Source organism: Rattus norvegicus, chromosome 14, assembly GCF_036323735.1.
Source record: "Rattus norvegicus strain BN/NHsdMcwi chromosome 14, GRCr8, whole genome shotgun sequence".
In the NCBI taxonomy this organism is placed as follows: Eukaryota; Metazoa; Chordata; class Mammalia; order Rodentia; family Muridae; genus Rattus; species Rattus norvegicus.
This window is the reverse complement of record NC_086032.1, coordinates 92077161-92100404: the sequence shown is the minus strand read 5'-3', so window position 1 is coordinate 92100404 and position 23244 is coordinate 92077161. Positions and strand designations below refer to the sequence as shown.

Here is a 23244-nt window from a genome sequence, read left to right as displayed (position 1 = left end):
AGGTGTACAGGAGTGAAAGAAATAAATAAATACATTTCTAATGACCTCATGGCATTTCATACAATTCTGAAAAAGTTAGTGGGTCAACTAATTTCTTTTAAGCCCATTCTCTGACCTGGAGGATGATTGTTAATAGTGTGTACTTTACCCAAGTACTCACAGTTAAACTTCTCAGAACCAACAACAAATGAGCTCAAACTGTCTGCGAACCTGCAGACATCACCTAGCAGACTAGATATAGCATACACCATCAGGTACCTAGGGAAAGACCAGGCACACTGCACACCATTTAAGCACTCTCACAGAATACAAGGAGCCCTGTCTGTTGATCAAGTATAAGATCTGTACAAAAGACTGTGGATTCCAAAGAGATACTGAAGGCAGAATGAGCAGTCATGCTCTGTGGCCATTATTAAAGACAGCTTAACCAAGATGGCAGGCTGATTATGGAGACAAAGCCACAGGGAAGAGTTTTAGACTTTAATTGGCACATACTGAATCTCATTGCCTTTTCATATTCCAGAATTAAATATACTGACACCCTCAGATATTAAGTTAGATTTTTTTTCCCTGTTATAAATTAACACTGTCCTAGACAGCACTTACCAGTGACCAATTAGTTTCATCTCGAGCCTTGGTGTATTCACAGGAAAAAGCAAAATGTATTTTCCTTTTCAATGCCCATAAATTAAGTCAGCTTAGCATTCTTAACATCAGGCTGTGATTTCTAGTCTAGCACAAATATTTATGCCAAATATGTGGGAATGGAATATGTCTTAGGAAAACAGAAACAGGAAGACTAAAATAAACTCAGGTGCCAAGCATTCAATGACTGTCTGCTTGTTTCATGGCTCCTCCTGTTCTCCCGTTGTGCTTTTCTTTGTCCTTAGGTTATTATAGTTACAAACTCCCATTCTAGCTGCCTTTTTTTTTTCTTTTTCTTTTTTTCGGAGCTGGGGACTGAACCCAACAAACTCCCATTCTAAACCCTCTCCCTCCTGCCCCTCCTCCTATTCCTCCTACCCATCATTGCCTTCTTCTTTTTCCCCTTCTTCGTATTCTTCTTGCTTTTTAAATTTTATATTTTATTAAATTTTTAAAATTTTTTCTAGGATATTTTATGTATTTACATTTCAAATGTTATCATCTTTCCTGCACTCCCATAACCTCTTCTGCCTCTCCCTGATTCTATGATGGTGATCCTGATACCACACACCCATTCCCACCTCAACACCCTGACATTCCTCTACATTGGGAAACAAGCTTTCACAGGACCAAGGGTTTTTCCTCTTCTTGATTCTGGACGATGCCATTCTCTGCTACATATGCTGCTAGAGCCATGGGTCCCTCAATGTAGACACATTGATTGGTGGTTAAGATCCTGGGAGCTATGGTGGGGTCTGATAGGTTGATACTATTCTTCCTATGGGTGTCAAACCCTTTCAGCTCGTTCAGTTCTTTCTCTAGCTCCTCCACTGGAGTCCCCACGCTCAGTCCAATGGTTAGCTGCAATCATTCTCATCTGTAACAGTAGGGCTCTGAAACAGTCTCTCAGGTGACATCTATATCTGGCTCCTGTCAGCAAGCACTGTTTGATATCAGCAAAGGTGACTGGGTTTGATCTTGGCATATGGGATGGATTCCCAGATGGGGCAGTCTCTTGTTGACCTTTTCATCAGGCACTGCTCCACTATTTGTACCTGTATTATCTGCTGTGAGTATTCTGTTCTCCCTTTTAAGGACTGAAGAATCCACATTTTAGTTTTTCTTCTTCTGGAGCTTTATGTGATCTATGAATTTTTCCTTAGGTTTTTCAAGCTTTGGGCTAATATCAACTTATCAGTGAGTGCATGCCATGTGTGTTCTTTTGTGACTGGGTCACTTCACTCAGGATGATACTTGCTAATTCCATCCATTTGCCTAAGAATTTCATGAAGTCATTGTTTTTAATAGCTGTGTAGTACTGAATTGTGTAGATGTACCACATTTTCTGTTCCATTCCTCTGTTGAAGGACATCTGGGTACTTTACAGCATCTGGCTATTATAAATAAGGCTGCTATGAACAAAGTGGAGCATGTGTCCTTGTTATACATTGGCATATTATTTATATATGCCCAGGAGTGGTATAGCTGGATCCTCAGTTAGTACTATATCCAATTTTCTGAGGAACCATCAGACTAATTTCCAGAGTGGTTGTACCAGCTTGCAATCCCATCAGCAATGGAGGAGTGTTCCTATTTCTTCACATCCGGGCCAGCAACTACTGTCACCTGAGTTTTTGGTCTTAGCCATTCTGACTAGTGTGAGGTGAAATCTCAGGGTTGTTTTGATTTGCATTTCCCTGATGACTAAGATGTTGTACATTTCTTTAAGTGCTCCTCAGTCATTCGGTATTCCTCAAGTGAGAATTTTGTTTAGCTCTGTACCACATTTTTAATAGGAGTATTTGATTCTCTGGAGTCTAACATCTTGATATTTTTGTATATATTAGATACTAACCCTTTATTGGATGTAGAATTGGTAAAGATCTTTTCCCAATATGTTCGGTGCCTATTGACAGTGTCCTTTGCCTTACAGAAGCTTTGCAATTTTATGAGGTCTCATTTATGGATTCTTGATCTTAGAGCATAAACCATTGGCATTCTGTTAAGAAAATTTTCCCAAGTACCTATGAGTTTGAGGCTCTTCCCCACTTTTTCTTCTATTAGTTTGAGTGTGTCTGATTTCATGTGGAGGTCCTCAGTGCACTTGGAATTGAGCTTTGTACAGGGTGATAAGAATGTACATTCCTCTACATGCTGACTGCCAGTTGAACCAGGACCATTTGTTGAAAATGCTTTTTTTTCCACTGAATGCTTTTAGCTCCTTTTTCAAAGATCAAGTGACCATATGTGCGTGGGTTCATTTCTGAGTCTATTCAGTTGATCTACCTGCCTGTCTCTGTACCAGTACTATGCAGTTTTTAATTAGAATTGTTCTGTAATACAGCTTGACACCAGGGATGATGATTCCCCAGAAGTTCTTTTATTGTTGAGAATAGTTTCTTGCTATCCTTGATTTTTTGTTATTCCAAATGAATTTGCAAATTTCTCTTTCTAATGCTATGAAGAATTGAGTTGGAATGTTGATGGGGATTGCATTGAATCTTTAGATTGTTTTCAACAAGATGATCAATATTATTATATTAATTCTGCCTATCCATGAGCATGGGTGATCTTTCTGTCTTCTGAGATATTCCTCGAATTCTTTCTTCAGAGACTTAAAGAACTTGTCCTACAGATCTTCCATAGCTTGGTTAGAATCACACCTAGGTATGTTGTATTATTTGTGGCTATTGTTAAGTGTGTTGTTTTCACAATTCTATCTCAGCCTATTTATCCTTTGAATAGAGGAAGGCTACTGATTTGTTAGAGTTAATTTTATATCAGTCACATTGCTGAAGTTGTTTATCCGGTTTAGGAGTCCTCTGGTGGAGTTTTTGTTGTCACTTAAGTATACTGTCATGTCATCTGCAAATAGTGATACTTTGACTACTTCTTTTCCAATTTGCGTCTATTTAACCTCTTTTTGTTGTCTAGTTATTCTGGCTAGGACTTCACATACTATATTTAATAGCTAGGGAGAGAGTGGGCAGCCTTGTCTACTCCCTGATTTCAGTTGCATCGTTTCTCATTTCTCTCCATTTAGTTTGATGTTGGCTACCGGTTTGGGTTTGCTGTATATTGCTTTTATTATGTTTAGGTATGGGCCTTGAATTCCTGATTTTTCCAAGTGTTTTACTGTGAAGAGGTGTTGAATTTTTTCAAATACTATCACAGCAACTAATGAATTGATCATGTTTTTTTTTTCCATTGAGGGTGTTTATATAGTCTATTGTGTTGATAGATTTCCATATATTGCCCCAACCTTGCTTCCCTCGGATGAAGCCTACTTGATGATGGTGAATGATTGTTTTCATGTGTCCTTGGATTTGAATTGCGAGAATTTTAATATTTTTGCATTGATATTCATGAGAGAAATTGGTCGGAAGTAATTTGTAGGGTCTTTGTGTGGTTAAGGTATAAGTGTATTTGTGACTGCAAAACAAATTGGATAGTGTTCATTCTGTTTCTTTTTTGCAGAATAGTTTTAAGAGTATTGGGATTAGGTCTTCTTTGAAGGTCTAATAGAATTTTGCACAGCTGGTGATGGGCTTTTTATTGGTTGGGAGAGTTTTAATGAGTGTTTTTTATTTCTTTAGGGGCTATGCGACTATATAGATGGTTTTTCGGACCCTGATTTAACTTTGATATCTAAAAAATGTCCATTTCCTCCAGAATTTCCAGTTTTTTTGAGCATAGGCTTTTGTAGGATCTGATGATTTTTTTGAATTTTCTCAGTTTCTGTTGTTATGATTTTGTTATTTTGGATACTATCTCTGTGCCTCCTGGTTGGTCTGGCTAAGAGTTTATCTACTTTGTTGATTTTCTCAAAGATCCAGCTCCTAGTTTTGTTGATTCTTTGTATAGTTCTTTTTGTTTCTACTTGGTTGATTTCGGCCCTGCATTTGATTACTTCCTGCTGTCTCCTTGGGTGTATTTGCTTCTTTCTGTTCTAGAGCTTTCAGGTGTGCTGTCAAGCTGTTAGTGTATGCTCTCTGCAGTTTCTTGTTAGAGGTAATCAGAGCTATAGATTTTCCTCTTAGCCCTGATTTCAGTGTATCCTGTGAGTTTGGGTATGTTGTGCCTTCATTTCCATTAAATTCTAAAATATCTTTAATTCCTTCCTTAATTCTTTTTTGACCAAGTTATCACTGAGTCAAGCATTGTTCAGTTTCCAAGTATATGTGGCCTTTCTGTTATTTTTGTTGTAATTGAAGACCAGCTTTAGTCCATTGTGATCTGATAAGGTGCATGGGATTATTTTAGTCTTCTTGTATCTATTGAGGCCTGTTTCATGACCAGTTATATGGTCAGTTTTGGAAAAGGTACCATGGGGTGCTGAGAAGAAGGTATATTCTTTTGTTTTAGGATGAAATGTTCTATAGATATATGTTAACTCCATTTGGTTCACAACTTCTGTTAGTTTCTCTATGATCCTGTTAAATTTATGTTTCCATAATCTGTCTATTGATGACAGCGTGGTGTTCAGGACTCCCACTATTGTTGTGTGAGTTGCAATATATGCTGTGAGCTTTAGTAAAATTTCTTTTATGAGTGTCGTTCCCCTTGCATTTGGAGCATTGATGTTCAGAATTGAGAGTTCATCTTGGTAGGTTTTTGTTTATTTTGTTTTTTGTTTTTTTGTTTTTTTGATGAGTATGAAGTGTTCTTCCTTATCATTTTTGATAAGTTTTAGTTGAAAGTCAATTTCATTCAATATTAGAATGGCTACTTCAGCTTGTTTCTTGGGACCATTTGCTTGGAAAAGTTTTAGACAGTGTTTGTCTTTGTCACTGAGTTGCGTTTTCTGTATGCAGCAAAATTCTGGGTCCTCTTCACATATGAAGTCTGTTATTCTATGTCTTTTTATTGGGGAATTGAGCCCATTGATGTTAATAGATATTAAGGAATATTGATTGCTTTTTCCTGTCATTTTTGTTGTTAGAGGTAAAATTGTATCTATGTGGCTATCTTCTTTTGGGTTTATTGCAAGATTACTTTCTTGCTTTTTCCATGGTGTAGTTTTCCTCCTTGTGTTGGAGTTTTCCATCTATTATCCTTTATAGGTCAGGATTTGTGGAAAGGTTTTGTCTAAATTTAGTTTTGTTATGGAATATTTTGTTTTCTCCATCTGTGATAATTGGGAGTTTTGCTCTATATAGTAGCCTGGGCTGGCATTTTTGTTCTCTTATGGTCTGTATCACATCTACCCAGGATCTTCTAGCTTTCATAGACTCTGTTATGAAATCTGGTGTAATTCTGATGGATCTGCCTTTATATGTTACTTGACAGTTTTCCCTTATTGCTTTTAATATTATTTCTTTACTTTGTTTATTTGGTGTTTTGACTATTATGTGACAGGAGTTTGCAGTTCTGCAGACATTTTGTATATTCATGGGCATCTCTCTCTCTTTTCTTTTTCTGGTTAGAGAAGTTTTCTTCTATAATTTTTAGAAGATATTTACTGGCCCTTTAAGTTTTGAATCTTCTTTCTCTTCTATACCTATTCTCCTTAGTTTTGGTCTTCTCATTGTGTCCTGGATTTCCTGGATGTTTTGGGTCTGGAGCGTTTTCCTTTTTGCTTTTTCTTTAACTACTGTTTCCATGTTTTCTATGGTATCTTTTGCCCCTGAGAGTCTCTCTTCAATCTCTTGTTTTCTGTTGGTGATGCTTGAGTCTATGACTCCTGATCTGTTTCTTAGGTTTTCTATCTCCAGGGTTGTCTCTTTTTTATAATTTCTTTGTTGTTTCTGTTTCCATTTTTATGATCCTGGATGGTTTTGTTCAATTCCTTCACCTACTTGGTTGTGTTTTCCTATAACTCTTTAAGGAATTTTTGTGTTTCCTTTTTAAGGGCTTCTACTTGTTTACCTGTGTTATCCTATAATTCTTTAAGGGATTTATGTCCTTCATAAAGTCCTCTATAATCATTATGTGATGTGATTTCAAATTAGTATCTTGCTTTTCTGGTGTGTTGGGATGTTAAGTATTTACTGTGTCGGAGAACTGGGTTCTTGTGATGCCAAATTGCCTTGGTTTCTTTTGCTTAGTTTCTTGTGCTTGCCTCTCGCTCTCTGGTTATTGCTTAGTCAGTTGGTCTTGCTGTCTCTGACTGGGTCTTGTCCCTTTTGTGGGTCTGTGAGCCTGTGATCCTGTGATCTTAGGAGTGAGAATATTCTTGGGAGGCCACATCTCTCAGGAATGGTTTTCAGTCTGGAGAGCTGTCTAACAGCATTAGGTCTGGGCACAGATGGAGAACGGAAAGGTCCTTTTGCAAGCTGCCCTATGGTTCCTCTGTCATGTGCACTCCTGAAGGGTTTCTCCTTGGACAGTCAGTAGAGTGAAAGTGGGGTCTGAGATGTGGGCATTGCAGTGAGAGCATTCCTGGCAGACCAGCTCTGTGTGGGTAGGTTTTGGGTCCAAAGGGCAATGGGACAGCCTTATCTCTGGGTGCATATCGAGGCTGAAGTGTCCTGCTCCAGGCTGTTTTGTGGTTCCTGTGCCTTGCATATTTCTGTTGGGTCTCTTTGGATAGTCATAAGAGAGAAAGTGTGGTCCCACCTGTGGGCTAAAGAATGAGAGTGCCCCTGGCAGACCAGCTCTCACCTGGCTGGTATTGGGTCTGAAGGACTGTGGAACAGCCTTACCTCTGGCCGCAGACGGAGTCCCCTTGCTTTTTTTTTGTTCTTTAGCTTTTTTCTCCCATCCCCACTGTTTTCGTCATTTCCAGATGGAAACATAAACAACAATGATTCATTGGAGATAGAACACAATTACAGGACAACAACAAAAAGATTCCATCAAATTCTAGTTTACTGAACAACAGAATGATTGAAGAGGTCATGCAGACAGGCTGAAGCTGGGGTGGAGTCCCTGAGGAGAGGCCAGGAGCAGCTTCAGTTGTGGGGACTCCAGTATATTGGGAAATGCTGCAATTATAACATGACCTCAACAGACGTAGCAGCTTGGCCAAAGTTTGCTTGGGCCTCTCTACCCACAGTGTTTGACCCATAATCATTTGACCTATTATATATTACCTCTCCTCTTTAGTGAATATCCCAAATGGCTCTTTACAGTGTCTTGACTTACAAAGACAAACTGTAGTGAGGACCTAAGTATGAGAGTATGGATCTTAATTTTTTTAACTTGTTACAGTGTAAGAACAATTTTCATAATTTTATTTTCTAGTAATATTCTAGTGGATGGGGGAACAGTCAGATTTCTTACAGTTTATAAATAGTTAAATTGATTCCATTTCCTAGCAATTATGAAGAATGGCAATGAACATGGGTGTATAAGAATCTCTGTACTGAGTATAAAGTTCATTGGGTGGGTACCAAAGAGCTGTACAATTGGGCTATGTGTTAGATCAGTTCTAATTTTTGAAAAGTCTACAGAATGATTGTAAATGGATTATATTTATGTATACTCCCAAGAGTTCTCTTCCCCACATATTTGCCAGCATTTGTTGTCATTTTTAGGCCTGACAATGTATCTTTTTTGACAGGGGTGAGATGAAATAATAAAATAGTTTCTTTAATTAATTTTTAATTGAAATAATATTGCATAACATTCCCCTACCCTTAAGTTTTTCACACCCATTTTAGTGATCTTATATCCACATTCATGTTGGTAGATTTACTTTTAGGACTGACCACTTTGGATCCAATAACAAATTAAGGGGGCTAATACCTAATAGAAGCTAATTTTCCTTCTTCTATTGATTATTGCTTAGACAAGTAAATATATATATATATATAGAGAGAGAAAGAGATATAGATATAGATAGATATATCTGACTCCTCTTTCTTGAGCTGTAGATACAGTAGTCACAATGGAGATGTATCCATTGATACTTGGATCTTCACAGTCCGTTGACCTCTACATTAAGTTTAGTTATTCATCTAGCAAAGTCGCAATAGAAGAATTTTAATTTCCTTAATCACTGAGGTTGTCAAACATTTTTGTCTTATGTACTCCATAAAAACTATACATCATTACTTGTAAGTTTCTAAAGAATGCCCCTAGAATTTAGATTCAAATGCCATTGAACGTATAGCTTGTTGAGGAAAGATGGCCAGATTTACAAGATAAATTCATGCCCTTCTTTTCAGTTACACAATGTTATTTAAATTTCCCCATATTGGTTGAGATTTGATTTCTGTCCCAGTAATTACTACAGAGATGAACTATGATCCACTGAGATGAATGCACATTTTTGAGTGTTTGATTAGAATATTCTGTATAAATCTCTTTCATTCATTTGAATTATGGTGTCATTTAATTCCTGTTATTCTCTGTCCATTTGTTTTTTTTTTTTCTGAATGATCTGTCTATTGGTGAGAGTGGATGTTGAACTCACTCACTATCTCTGTTTCAGATTAATGTCAGTTTTGCATCTAGGAATGCTGGTATCACAGAGGTCCTTTTATTCACAGAGAAGCACTAAAATGACCAGGAATGATAATGGAGTAGGGATATCTCCTCAGTGGAATAAATAAAATTAAATACCTACATTCCATTCAGGAAGCTAAAAACTGATTTTGTTAAAATATGGTGACCTTTATGTTCTCTGTGGAGGCAGAGTTTACCTACTTTTTTGCGGTATGAGTATCCCCCACCCAAATTCCCCAGAATGATTATTTCAGACCCTCCCACCTTATATCGTTGTCTATCATTAGAATATATCTCACAGGTACTTTATGACCTTCTGATTTTTATGCCCGTCAGAGAACATATTAGATTCTAGGCCTTTTAGCTATAGAACTCACCCTCATAGTAACATGTAACATGTAAAAGAGTTTCTATATAGTTCCACCTTAATCTTTACTGGAATTGGAATGTCCACAATTGTCTCAAAACGAGACTGTGCTGTTTTAATTATGTTGACAAGGAACCACCTGGCATTAGACTTTCTAAAGTGTGATCCAAGTTTCCAAATCAGTCTGCACTGGGTGTTCATTCCTATGTCTTTGAAGGGTTTTCTTCCCCATCTCACACCTGCAAGTTGTCCAATAGCCTCACAGAAGTATTTGTTTTATGCTATTAGTTGTATTTATATTTGATGTATACATGTTTAGTTTTGTTGTTGTTGTTGTTGTTGTTTTCTTGAAATGGTCCCTTAATGAGTATGAAGAAAAGTCTCATCTATTTTCTCTTTGAGGTTTATTTTGTCAGATATTAGAAGAGCAACACCTGGTATTTCTTTGTCTTTGTTGCTGTAGTGAGTTAAACAAGTGAAGCTTTCCACTAGAGCTTTTATTGGCCTATTGAGTTCTTCATTTTCAGTATAATTTGTTTGTTTCCCCTAGCAATTCAATTTTTTATTGAATTCTCTTTTCCTGTCTTAAATTGTCTTCCTTATTTCATTTTACTCTTGATGTTCTCTTGAAATACATTTATGTCCTTTGTGAGTTTTTTTTAAAATACAAATAATAATTATTTTGATTATTTTTCTGCAAGGTATTCCAAATTATTTTCATTGAGTGACATTCCATTAACTATAAATTTTCAAGAAAACATATTATCTTAGATTTTCGTGTTATTTTTTGTTTCTGTGCTGGGGTTGGTTCATGTTCAATTAGTTTGTTGGCTGATTTTTTTCTTAATATCTTAAAATTGAAGCTTCCTTTCTTCTTTCAGTGCAGGTGTTTACAATATTCAAGATATGACTAAGTTATATTATTTTCATCTATGGGACTTGTATTCATGTACGGAGGGTCTACTCTTTTTCTTGCAGTCCTGGATCATCCCTACCTTCTTCTTTTGTCTACAACTTCTGCCTGTTTAAGTTCACTTCTCTGTTCTGTTTCCTTTCGAATGTCTTTATAATGATCCCTTGGAAATATTTTGTCTGTTGGACAGAACTTCGCAATAGTCTATTGCTTTCTATGACATATTCTCTCTTCCCTTCCTCCACCACGCTCCCTAGACTTGGGAAAGGATACTATAGGTGCCACTTTTTTCTTATCTGTGACTGACTGTTGAGCACGTGTGTCATAGGAGCAATCATTTAGTTTCAGATACCTGATTAGATATCAGGTATCTCTGTATATCTCTGTAGTATACATCTCATTCATTGACCCTGCCCACACAAAAGAAATTTAACTCCATGACAAACTGATTGCTAGCAGGCTGCCAGCAATTGTAATCAATTCAGAAGGCAATTGACAGGCATATCACATATAACTAATGAACAATCATAGCAATCTCCAACTAAGCCTTAAGATTTCACTAGTTATGGATTTTTTTGGCCATGGCTTATAATAGTAGATATAAATTCCATTTGGAAGGAGGGAAAATGGTGATCAGGAATCAATGTAAAGGTAAAGAATTTTCATTTTCAATTAAATTAATAAATTCCCTTCTGTGGGTTAGACTTCAAAATAATTTGAAAAATGGATTGCTCTAACTATATATAGTGTGCCATAATTGTATCAGCAGGTACAATTCTTGCCTGAAATTCTTACAGTACAGAGTATAGGGTTCAGATCTAAGTAGTAGTGTTGGTGAATAACTTCCCCTAGCACTTTGTGATGCTTTCTGTTACTTTGAAAGCCAATTAGAAGGTATTAAACTTTCATGTAACTATTTATATTATGTCTCTTGCACAAAAGTGTCTTCTACATTGAAGACACTGCTGAGTATTCAGTATTGGGGTCTTACCTAGTTCTGTCATGCAACAAATATCAGTGATAGTTTTTATTACTCTGTGGGCCCCTGGAGACTTCCTTTTTAATAAACCCACCTCTGCAACTAGGGTTTTTTAATGTGACAACCTAATGGATTCTGGGAGTTCTCTTTTCAACTTATACAGGGTATCTGTCTTTCTTAAATGTCTTTTTTTTTTGGTTCTTTTTTTTTTTTTCGGAGCTGGGGACCCAACCCAGGGCCTTGCGCTTCCTAGGTAAGCGCTCTACCACTGAGCTAAATCCCCAGCCCCTCTTAAATGTCTTAAATTCTGTCTTCACTGTTTGTTCAGGAGATTTCCCTTTTAAACAAATATAGGTGATTATTAAAAGAAAGCATGATGGAATTTTTTCTTTACAGAGGGTGAGTATGATCTTTAAAGGCACTCCACTGTCCACTTTAAGCAAGTGAAAATTGTGTTTGATGGCTAGTAACTAAAATAAAACATTACTATGGTCAGATGCAGCATGAAAGGAAACTATCACTTTCACCAGTTTTGTCAAAATAGCAATGTTGGGTATAATAGTCCTAGTGGGAGGAACTATCTTATGTAGCCACCCACAATCCACAAACATGTGTGTTACCTGTTTACTTTGGGGCACTGCTGCTGTTGGGCAGACATTGTACTTTCTGGTCCTGCTATTCTTTGGAGGGCTGGCTATTGCTGTTCTCGTTTCATCAATGTCGCCTTAGAGCATGTTTCCCATCTTGAGGTTTCCTAGCACAATGCTTTAGCTTGTGTCTCTCACTGGCTAAATATAACTGCTAAAATGGTTTTGGGTTTAATAAATAATCTTCTCCAGTATTCTTTTTTTTCACCAGCCACTGATTTATTGTTGAGGTCAATACATACGTTCTGAGGAACACATTGATATGATTCAATTCATGGCCATAAACACATGATAATCCTTTAACAGTATATTTTACTTGCTTTGCTAAGGGAAAACAAAGATTATTGCAAAGTTATGAATAAAAGGGCTAATACACCTCAATAAAATGCTAGGATTAAAGAGTGCTAGTCTTAATGTGTCAACCCAAACCACACATTTCAAATAAGAAAGACAACCCACCAGGTCTGCTGCAGCAGATGGTAGCAGGAGGACAGGCAGCCACCTGCTGTAGAGTGTGGTCAACAATGAATTATAATGATGGAAACTGCTGACATAGGACACCATGTGAGGATGTCCATCATAGGACGCCATCATAGGATGCCATGTGAGAATGTCAATGGCTCTTTTTGTGGAAAGTCAGGAGAGAGTAATAAACATATCTACTCAGGAGCCCCTCTCATCCACTTTCTAGATTCCATGCGCACTGGCTTGTCCTCCTCAGGCCGTAAAAATGAGGGAACACATTAATATTTGGCCTTCAGTGGGGACACTCACAACACCCAGAGGAGGTTAAGTGAAATCCTAGATCGGGGAATGTCAATGCTGAGGACTTTCATGACCACTTTTTCTCCAGACCCAGGCCCAGGCTCCTTCTCTTCTTTTGTTTTGGACAGCTCTGCTTCTGTTATGAGTCGTGTAGGAATCATAGGAACCAGCTCTACCTTTCCCAGTCTATATCTACAAAAGCCCCAAACAGAGTGCTACTCTCTACTTTGCCTATAAGAACTGTCCTAACCTGCAAATCTTCCAGACACACTATGCTTCTCTTGAAGTCAGGCTTATCAAAATCTGTTTGGATGTCAAATGTCTTGGGCTGACTCAGACCATCTATGAGGAAGTGCAGGGTATGTGCAGTTGTCTGAAACCTTTCAGCAGTTTGCTCTATGCCTTCCTTTCAAGAGATAAATTTATTTTCTGTTGCATTTCAGGCATTCCAATCTCACACAGTGTCCCCCCAATGAACGGCAAAATACTTACTGCTATGTCATAGGATTCCTGGTTGCAAGTCTCATCCATTAGGTTTGGTGTGAGGGTGACATCTGCTTTGTTCTTTTTGCCCAGCTTCTCATTCGTGACTGTGGCAGCTTCCTGGCTCTGGCCTGAAGAATCTGTTTGCTGACTACAGCAGAATGTCCAGATGTAATCCTGGTTGACTCTGACAAAGCCAGTACACTGCTGGAAGGATTTTGGAACAAACCCTTTTACCTTCTTCAACTGTTCTCAGTTGATGAAAGGCCCATTTTTCTCTCCCCACTCAATAATATTTTTGGTTCTATTGACATTGAGTCCTGCAATATACCTTAACAAAACCTCAGAAGAGATGTTAATATCCACTCCCATAAAACTGACACATTCTTCTACAACACTGTCCAGTGTTGCCTTGAGTAATGTCTGGGATACCACATTCCAACTCCAATGTGCTTTGGGTCAAATTTCACTAGCTCAGCTAATGGATCTTGAACACCCCTTGCTATGGAAACTGCACTTCTCAAGTTAGGGTCTAGCCCTTGCATCTCCTTGTTAGCTCTGGGCCTGACACTGTAGCTAGATGCCTCTGCTTCACTGACAGTACAGCAAACAACATCCAGTGGTGCAAAGTAATTTTTGTTTATCAGGTCAGCAAAGTAAGCTTCAGTTTCCTGGCAGGCAGTTCTATTCCTGATCACCACTGGGTAGCAGTTGAATGCAGCAAAAGCCTCTTGATTTTCTCTGCTTCTCAGAAGCCGGGTCCACTGGGCAAATAAACCACATCAGTATGAAGTATTTGACTCGTAGGAGAAAGGATGGCTAGTTTGCATCCATGTTTGTAGCCCGGAGTCACTTCCGTCAGGGTGCGGCCTGGTACAGGACTTGTTAAAAGGAGCTGATAGAGATTCTGTCCAAATATCATTGCTGATTGCTTCTCTGCATACAATGTCAGTTTGGATCTGAGCTCTCCACAGAGGAGAGGAACAATGAGATGTTTAAAGGAATCAGCCAGTGAATTATGTAAAATCTTTATTAACTCCGGCTGTGTGAAGCCACGTGGCCTCCACCTGTTTTGTATACACCACCAACAGAATTAATTCTTCACACCATCAGAAATGTTGACCTTAACTGTCAGTAATTTCCCTGGTTAACGACCAGAATCTAGTGATGGTGAATGCTTCTTCTGTTGCAGGAAAAATTCTGATGAAATTGAAACTTATCAACTTCCTTCTTATTTCCTTTTTTTTTTTTTTTGAGGATATTTTTGCAAGAGATGACTGGATACAAATGTGTCTATCTTTATACAAGTCCTGAATAAAATCAAGTGTATCTTGTCTTTTGCAATCATGTTTGCTAAAATATGCTGTATTCCTGTTTATATATCCTTGAACTCAGAAAAGTCTTTAATATCAGGCCTGATGTGAGACAGCAGGTTGAGCTGCCCTGGGTTCTCCAGCAGTATCCACACTGCTCCTTCTAGCCCCAACTGTTTAGCTGTCTGGGCTTTGGTGCCCTTACTTTTCGTTTTACAAGGATTAGACACATGTTCTAGTTCTTCAAATGTTTTACAGTTGAACAAGGCTTGTAGCACGCACTTAGACATCTTCTCCTCCTTAATTTTCTTGATTCTACTATGAACTTTCTTTGCAATGTCCTGTAGCTCATAGGACCCAGCTATACCTCTCTTGGGCATATACCCAAAAGATGCCCCAACATATAACAAAGTCACATGCTCCACTACGTTCAGAGCAGCCTTATTTATTATAACCAGAAGCTGGAAAGAACCCAGATGCCCTTCAACAGAGGAATGGATACAGAAAATGTGGTACATCTACACAATGGAATATTACTCAGCTATCAAAAACAATGCCTTTATGAAGTTCATAGGCAAATGGATGGAACTGGAAAATATCATCCTAAGTGAGGTAACCTAAGTGAGAAAAACACATGGTATGCACTCATTGATAAGTGGCTATTAGCCCAAATGCTGGAATTATCCTAGATGCACAGAACACATGAAACTCAAGAAGGATGACCAAAATGAGAATGCTTCACTCCTTTAAAAGGGGAACAAGAATACCCTTGGGAGGGAATAGGGAGGCAAAGTTTAGAACAGAGGCAGAAGAACAACCATTCAGAGCCTGCCCCACATGTGGCAGGTTGGGGGGAGGGCAGGAATGGGGGGAGGATGGGGAGGGGAAGTCCATTTAGAAGGGGAGGGGGAAGGGTTAGGGGGATGTTGGCCCAGAAACTGGAAAGGGGAATAACAATTGAAATGTAAATAAGAAATACTCAAGTTAATAAAGATAAAAAAAATACCTCCTCTTTCTCACTTTCACTCTTCCCTGCTCACTAACATATCAGGATCTAATTTAGCTAAAAAGATATATCCTAGTAACATTAAAATGTTTGTTGTTTTATTCCAATTCAAGCAAAGTAATATTCACTCTTATTTTTACAGACTTCTGTCCTGAAAAACAATTTATAACTCTGAACATCGGATAACTCATTTGCCTTGTTCATAAAATGAGGCCCCTTGAGTTCAAGCACTGTATCTCAATTCCACCGGAGCAGGACACTTTGAAGTTTCCAAGCCTGGAGAGTTTACCCCCATATTAGAAGCTGTTTCTATTATGCTCAACTATATTGGGTCTCCAGAGAGGTAAGGAGTCTGATGGTTTCATGGTGTCTTTGTAGTCTGTAAATCTAAAACAAGTAATCACTTTTCCTTATTTATAATTCTGAAAAACACTAATAATCGGATCAACCTAAGAGAAAATGCTACGGAAACATTATAAATGTAAACTATTCTTTTACAGCTATGTCTTAAGTTAGGCTCAAATTAGAAGACTTCATGAACTCAACTCATTAATTCCTGAGTTAACTTTTATTTGGTGACTTGCAGATGTACTCTTACCCAAATAATAAGTAGTGAACTTGTAGCTTCTTTTTTGTGCCTTTGACATTCACAAAATCTGGTGCTGGAGTTAATTAGAGGCAAGTTTGTTCTTTCATGCATTTTGGGGGGAATGAAGAACAATAAAAAGCCACTGAATGGATTCACACAAATAATCTGGAAGTGCTGCAGGCCATATGACAGTGATATTTACCCAGAACTGCAGATGGTTTTAAATGAGAGGCTCTCGGTTTATCACTGGAATCATGATGATGATAAGGCAATTGAAGTTATTTTTGTGTTAAAGCACTTGCACGCATCAGTAAGTGAAGAATTTGAACTTTAGAGAATATTGATTTTAAAATGTACAATGCTCTATACATCAGTGAATTAGACAATGAGCCCAGTCTTTGTTCATGGCAAACACACTCACTTGGAAGACTGTTGTGTGAACAGAGGGTGAGAATCACTTTCACGTTAAATGGAAATGAAGGTTGCGTCTTCTTAAACTTTGATCAAAGTGTCTCTGAAGTGAATGATGCTTTTAAATGTGAAATCATCTGAGATTGCATTTGAAGCAGGATTTGCCTCAGCACCTCAGCCACTGAAAGCTTCTGATTCTGCTATTTATGGTGTCTGCTGTGTCTGCACACAAATGGTTTGTGTAGTGGCAAGGAGAAAATCTTTCTATAAGAATGGGAACACAAACTCCCCCTCCCAGCTGACAGCAATTGTTCTGAATGTTTATCTGCTAATTATCACATCTACTGTCTCTGGTGAGTGAGAATCTTTAAAGCAACCATTTGTCCTTAACCTTGGCTGTCAGACCACTCCAACCTGCATCTAATGTGGCAAATTATCTTGTAGGACTAAAATAAAGATGCATATACACAATCAAATATTCAACTCCTTTTTTGTTGCAGTGTCTTTTGACTATTCTTGTTGTGATCACAGAAATACTTAGCACCAATTTTAAAAGGAACAGAAAATTTTACATGTAGAAATATTATTTCATTCATCAATGTTTGAGAGATTTTCTACATACCTATTTGAGAAGATTGCTTATTGACCTAACATCAATATAGGAAAAACAAACATTCAAGGAATGTCAATGTAATTAAAATAATGGGTAGAAATATAGTAGGAATAAGTTACCATATTTTGTTGGTTTCAGCTGTTTCTTGTCTATATCAGTTCATAGAACTAAGTGAAATTAGGCAAGCAGTTTTGTGTAAAGCGATAGCTAGAGCTGATCTACACAATTACTAATTATTCAAAGTCATTGTCCCTAGAGTTATGTCTGTAAGGAGTACATGCCACAAGCCATCTTTGTTTTCTTCTTGCAAAACTCAGAAACAAAAGGCCATTAGGAATGAGAAGACAAGACAGTGTACTTCCTAAGTGTCACATGATTGAGAGGGAAGCTTCTACATATAGAAAAGAGTCATGCATTTCTATAAAGGAGACATTCACTTTGGAGTCAAAACTAGAGATCTGTCTACCTATGGTAAAAAGTTATCAATAGAGCTAGCTACAACAGTGCTTCAATATGGAATAGGTACCATGATGTAGAATCTGTGGAACACTAGGACAAAGCAAATGTCCTTCCACTGGAAAGGCTTTCACAGATTAAGGAAACACATTGTAGGGTAACATCTCTTCATTGGAGGTATAAATTAACTGTAAAACATTCTATCTTTCATCTCACATATCCTAAAGCAGGATTTTAACTGACAGCTCCACTCTCTCTATTAATAGTTCTTTAGAGATCATGACAGTGAAAGCTTGGCATTAAACTTGGTATTTCTGTTATAGGAGTCCCTGGGTACAGTCCAGTCTTGTCCATGAGATGGACAAAAAAGCTATATCTTGTAAAGAAGAGCCACTCAAGCAAAAGAGTGAAGTGACAGATGTAGTGGGAGTACAGGACCACTGACAGACAGCTATACATCTGAAGCAGGGTCCAAAAGGGTAACTGACAGAAAGTTAGCGACAGAGCTGATATAGGAAAAACCAAATGGAAGCCACTGAAGTGGGAAAGTAGAGATCTTGAAGGTCCAGTCACAAAGTAAAACCTGTTACAGCTCCTGAGGATAGCTGAGAGTGACAGTAAGTTACAGACAGCTAAAATGGAATTGGGAAGCACTGGCCACGGATAATAAAGAACAGAACAGACAAACTATTAGAACAGACAAATGCTCCTATCAAGGATATGAGAGGATTCCAGATTGAGACTCCCTCCTGATGTCCCTGTGACTCCATCCTGAAGTCAAGGGGAAGACGGGGAAAGGAGACCAGCTTCCCTTTGACTTCCTCTCCTCCCTGATTGGTCCTGGACAAAGTATCCTAACTTAGATGGGCTATTTTACTTCTGGCTTCTTTGGAGATTTGATCAGTTGCTATCTTCTAGGGAGTATGGGTAGGAATATTATGACAATAGAAATCCATATTTAAAGAGGTCAATCTCTATGCGCCAGATTGGCCCAAATTCTGCTGACCCCTGCTTCTTTACAGAACTTGTTTGGATTGCTGTCTAGTTCTTAAAGCTCTTTCATTCAAATGATCTTCCACACAAACCTTTCCTCTTTCCCCACTCATTTTATCTTTCTAACTCACTTTGAATGTTAGTATGCAAATACCAGTACATTTTGAACCTATAAAATTAATTGAACCCTTTCCTATATCCTCTGGAATAAAGTATAGTCATATTCAAAAGCTCTTTCAATGAGAGATGAGTCAAGCCAATCTACAGTGAAGTCCAGCACTGGACACACTATATTCTGTTGCTTCTCCTCAGTGAGGCTCAAGTAAGTGGAAACCTGGGAATGATGATACTCAAGAATGGAAATATCATGGAGTTCCAGGGCCTAAACAGAAGAAAGCACATCCGCTGAGCATAGCATCCACATTTATGATGCAAAAAGAAAGAGTTTTGTGTGATTTCAGATGGTAAAGATTGTTGGTGTCTCTGTTATTGCCCATCATTTTTCAGACTGAAATATATATTTCTGTGCACTATGTGTATGCCTGCTGCCCACAAAGGTCAGAAAAGAGCATCTAATCCTCTGGATCTGCAGATGCAGATTGTTGATAGGCACCATGCAGGTGCTACAAACAAATTAAGGAGCCTCTGCAAGATTATCAAGTACTCTTTACCACTGAGCCCTGTCCAGATATGGTTGGTTTTTATCAATCAGAACAATGCATATGGTCTTTGTATGGATATATCCCTCTAGTTTTGTATTGTGAGGGATAGGTTGTGGCCCTAATATGAAAATTTCTGACAACTATCAGGCTAATGCCCCAAAGGAAAAAATACTACTGCTGCTAGCTGTTAAAGCATCAAGCATAAATGAACTAAAAGAAACATCCTTCACACACACACACACACACACACACACACACACACACACAGAGAGAGAGAGAGAGAGAGAGAGAGAGAGAGAGAGAGAGAGAGAGAGAGAGAGAAGGAACTCCTAAATTGATAACTAGAGCCCAGAAGTGGGGAAATGGCAAACTATGTACTGGCAAAGAACAATTGTGTCCTTTTAGCAACTTTAGGGGAGAATAAGGGATCTTCCCTTCTTCCTCAATAGATTTTGTAGCTCTTCCCTGATTGGTTGCAATTCTTCTTATTTGCATATCCACATTTATCCACTCAGGACCCAACTGGTATCCCATAAATACAATTGTCTTAGGACTTTAGACCATAGAAACACAACCGAACTTGAAATAGGTAGAAGAGAAGGAATCCATCCTTCAAGAATCCCTGGAGATAGTTTTGTTAGAAGTCTCCAATATGTGAGATGACTCTCCTCAGTTGGCAGTTAGCTGTAGTCCAAGACTCCATCAATGTCTTCAGGCAGAGGAAGTCTTTTCTGTTTCAGCCTGTATGATTCAACACATTGGCTGCAGAAGAGAATTTGTCCCTGCTACTGCATCCAGACTTCAGAGACATGCTGTACCAAGGTTCTATGACTGCAGAATTCAAGGTCTACTAGAGAAAGAGCTCCATTGTTCCTGTTATCCTCATCACAGGCTGCTCTTTGCTCTCATTCTTCCAGGTACTGTTCCTGATTGAACCCCTACATCCTCTGAAGACTGCCTACTTGTAGTGATTACTGACAATCTTTCAACAAACACCCCATAGCATTCCAAGAGTACAGAGCATCCTGTTATCTCAGAAACCTGGAAACGTGCTGAGTATCGCATTCTGTTTTCTATATATTTCACATACATTGTATTTAGCCCTCATATATGGAGAAGCCATTAGATAAAAATCAGCATGGCAAGTGTCATTCATGTTTTCTGAGATTTTGTTGATAATTTTCTCTGTCAGCCTTTCACCATACACTATTTTCTTTGTTTCATAGATATGATTAATTCTGAAGTTGAAATTACCTTTCTAAGGTCTACCCTGGTTATTTGCTCAGGTCTTTATATATTTTCATGCTGTTCAATTGTCTATTAGTCAGTACTATATTACATGGGTCAAGACCAATCAAAACATATGAAATAGAAGAAATTTTACATTCTTTCTATTAAAATGCAAAGTAAGTATAGCACAGAAACTAATAAGGGGAGAGACTAAATATAATAGCAATAAAGAAAATGAGTTTAAAAAGTGTTTCTAGTAAATTGGGTCTTCATTTTCTTTCACTTGGTTAGATGGGCTAAGATCTGTCAGTCTTGTATATCTTCTCAAACAAGCAGCTCTTAGATTGTTGACCCTTTGTATCGATTTTTCTTCTCCTATTTCATTGACTTTTGGTTGAATTTTAATTATTCCTTGCTGCAGACTAGTTTGAGATTTGATTTCTTTCTTCAACCTCTTGACTTGCATCATTTAAATCATTTATTTGTGTGATTTTCTTTCCAGCTTTTGTAATGTATGCACTTAGAGCTATAAATTTCCCGTATAGAATTTGCTTTCAGTGTGCCCCAAAGGTTTTGTTATATTTTGTTTTCTTTCTCATTTTAAGAATTTTTTTATTTCTTTCTTAATTGCTTCTCAATATTTGTTCTTATATAAACAGATGAACGAAGTCCTCACCATTCATCAAGGAAACTTCCCTTTGCAACACCCAAGACTACTACAGAAAAGCACACTAATGTTTAATGCAGAATGTTGGAGCCCATTCCCAATGGATACATCTACAAAATAATACCAAACCTAAGTCTCAAGGAACATTACAAAAAAGAGGTAGAAAGATTTATCAGCCAGAGAATCAGCCAGAGATTGCCATGAGACTGTCTCCTATTAATATTAGAAGTTATGCTGATAAAGTCTTAACAACATTACTGCCTACACATGAACTGAAGAAGGATGACAGTAATGATGTACCATAGTGGACTGGAACAAACAAGTTCTCAACCCTATACAAAATACTAAGAGCAACTAAGAAATGCTTAGAGTAGAAGCATTAAGAACTAAGAAGCTTAGAGTAGCATTTCCTAAGAAATTCTCACCCCTGGGAAGAGCACACCAACTGGGTTTTCAATACAAAACGGTAAGCCCTGAACACATACATACAAGTGCTATTACATAATCTGAACGAGTTATAATTGGTACCATATATTTATATGCTTTTCAAAACAATAAATGAAAAAATTAGAAAAAGAGCGAGGAGAAGATCTGTGCAAAGATTTAGAGAGTGGATAGGGAAGGGAGAGATGTAATTATAATTTTAAATGTAATTTTAAAACTACCTATTAAAAGCAGGAGGAACTGCTTAGTTAGTAAAATGTTTAACAATTGAGGGTGAGGACTTGAGTTCAGAAGCACAGCATCCACGGCTAAAGCTGAATGTGGCAGCAGTGGGAAGGCAAAGAAGGAGACAGCTGGGAGTCACTGAGCAGCAAATTTAATAAAAATCAGCAAGCTCCAGATTCATTGAGAAACACAAAAGTGCAAGTTAGAGAAAAATTGAGGATGATGTTCAATATCAACCTCTGCCATCTACACAAACAACTCACACACACACACACACACACACACACACACACACACACACACACACACTACTGGGTAAAATCAGTTAAAAAAAGATTAACAGATTAAAACATACACAAGTCTTCCTGTTTTTGCATCTTTAAGCAAATCCTACTGACAGATGCTACTGCAACAGGCAAAAAATGTGGGGGACCATGGCTCCAGCTCTATATGTAGCAGAGGATTGCCTTATCTGGCATCAATGGGAGGGGTGGCCCTTGACCATGTGGAGGTTTGATGACCCACCATAGGGGAATGTTAGCACAGTGAGGCGGGAGTGGTTGGCTAGGTGGAAAACACCCTCATAGATGCAGGGGGTATGGGATAGGAGGTTTGCAGAGGGGAAACTGGGAAGGGGATAACCTTTGAACTATAAATAAAATAAAGGATAAAAAGGAAAAAAGAAAAAATATACAAGTCAATTGTATTATAAGAGAAATGGAGTATATTATTGAATCTCACATTGTAACAATGGAAAGGGGACACTATGAAGTGTAAGGTGGTCATAGTTTTAACACTTAGTCATTGGACCAAATCCATTAAACACGAATCCATACAAAACACAAGATACAAGATATAATAGACAAGATATTTATTTCTATAACTATCAACATAATATGAGTTAATGACTCATGTAATATATACCCAAAAAATTATTTTAGACCATATAGTCTAACTAAAGATTGAGTGGGTCCTGGAGGGAATAGACAGTGGTTTAGAGATTAAAATCACTTACTAATCTTCCAGAGAACCCGACTTTATTTGCCAGGATACATGGCATGTAGCTCAGAGCTGCCTCTAAACTCAGCTTCATGGCACCTGAAACTAAATCCTTGCCTCCATAGACATCCACACATAAAACATGTTCACAGACACACATGCACATGAATCAAACTTAAATAAATCTTTACCTATCTATAAAGAACTAGACATGATAACCATTTTGTTATCTTTTAAAAATTAAAATGAGAAATAAAAATTCTTAGTATATTTTTTCGAGGCTAATATTTCTCAGGTACTAAAGCCCAAGGTAGGAGGGCAGGAAATGAGGGGTGAAAAAGAGAAAGAGATAGAAACTGATATGTGATTATTAGTTTTAGTATAATAACCTGCAACAAAAAATGCCAGACTGAAACTGATAGCATGCAAAAAGAATTAAGCATCAT

General features: G+C 37.8%; 1 pseudogene; it reads right to left on the bottom strand.

Annotated features, from left to right (window-relative positions):
• Positions 1-12712: 12712 nt before the first annotated feature.
• On the bottom strand, positions 12713-22892 carry Srbd1-ps1 (S1 RNA binding domain 1, pseudogene 1; annotated as a pseudogene).
• Positions 22893-23244: the final 352 nt, after the last annotated feature.